We start from the raw sequence: 1,114 nt of genomic DNA, 5'->3' as shown, positions 1-1,114 counted from the left end.
ACCCTACTCCAGACCATGTTACACTACCAGACCTTTACCCTACTCCAGACCATGTTACACTACCAGACCTTTACCCTACTCCAGACCATGTTACACTACCAGACCTTTACCCTACTCCAGACCATGTTACACTACCAGACCTTTACCCTACTCCAGACCATGTTACACTACCAGACCTTTACCCTACTCCAGACCATGTTACACTACCAGACCTTTACCCTACTCCAGACCATGTTACACTACCAGACCTTTACCCTACTCCAGACCATGTTACACTACCAGACCTTACCATGTTACACTACCAGACCTTTACCCTACCATGTTACAGACCATGTTACCACACTACCAGACCTTTACCCTACTCCAGACCATGTTACACTACCAGACCTTTACCCTACTCCAGACCATGTTACACTACCAGACCTTTACCCTACTCCAGACCATGTTACACTACCAGACCTTTACCTTTACCTACTCCAGACCATGTTACACTACCAGACCTTTACCCTACTCCAGACCATGTTACACTACCAGACCTTTACCCTACTCCAGACCATGTTACACTACCAGACCTTTACCCTACTCCAGACCATGTTACACTACCAGACCTGTTACCTACCAGACCTTACCCTACTCAGACCATGTTACACTACCAGACCTTTACCCTACTCCAGACCATGTTACACTACCAGACCTTTACCTACTCCAGACCATGTTACCCTTTACCCTCCCAGACCATGTTACACTACCAGACCTTTGCCCTACTCCAGACCATGTTACACTACCAGACCTTTACCCTACTCCAGACCATGTTACACTACTGGACCTTTACCCTACTCCAGACCATGTTACACTACCAGGACCTTTGCCCTACCAGACCATGTTACACTACCAGACCTTTGCCCTACTCCAGACCATGTTACACTACCAGACCTTTACCCTACCCAGACCATGTTACACTCTCAGACCTTTAGACCATGTTACACTACCAGACCTTTACCCTACTCCAGACCATGTTACCCTACTCCAGACCATGTTACACTACCAGACCTTTACCCTACTCCAGACCATGTTACACTACCAGACCTTTACCCTACTCCAGACCATGTTACAC

The 1,114-nt window shown here is 47.4% G+C and overlaps 1 long non-coding RNA gene across 3 annotated transcripts; it reads right to left on the bottom strand.

The window, feature by feature from the left end:
• Window positions 1-7: 7 nt before the first annotated feature.
• Window positions 8-794, bottom strand: LOC127921947 (uncharacterized). 3 transcript variants are annotated; one of them, XR_008110067.1, is made up of 4 exons: window positions 755-794; window positions 507-572; window positions 352-465; window positions 8-284 (listed from the first exon to the last, which is right to left on the bottom strand). It is a non-coding gene; the product is annotated as an uncharacterized LOC127921947 (long non-coding RNA). The 3 variants fall into 3 exon arrangements; XR_008110065.1 differs by lacking the exon at window positions 352-465 and having other exon boundaries at window positions 501-572; XR_008110066.1 differs by lacking the exon at window positions 755-794 and having other exon boundaries at window positions 507-600.
• Between the last annotated feature and the right edge of the window lie 320 nt (window positions 795-1,114).

This window comes from Oncorhynchus keta, unplaced genomic scaffold, assembly GCF_023373465.1.
Source record: "Oncorhynchus keta strain PuntledgeMale-10-30-2019 unplaced genomic scaffold, Oket_V2 Un_contig_24063_pilon_pilon, whole genome shotgun sequence".
Classification (NCBI taxonomy): Eukaryota; Metazoa; Chordata; class Actinopteri; order Salmoniformes; family Salmonidae; genus Oncorhynchus; species Oncorhynchus keta.
The sequence above is the reverse complement of the archived record's forward strand: the minus strand, read 5'-3'. Positions and strand labels throughout refer to the sequence as shown.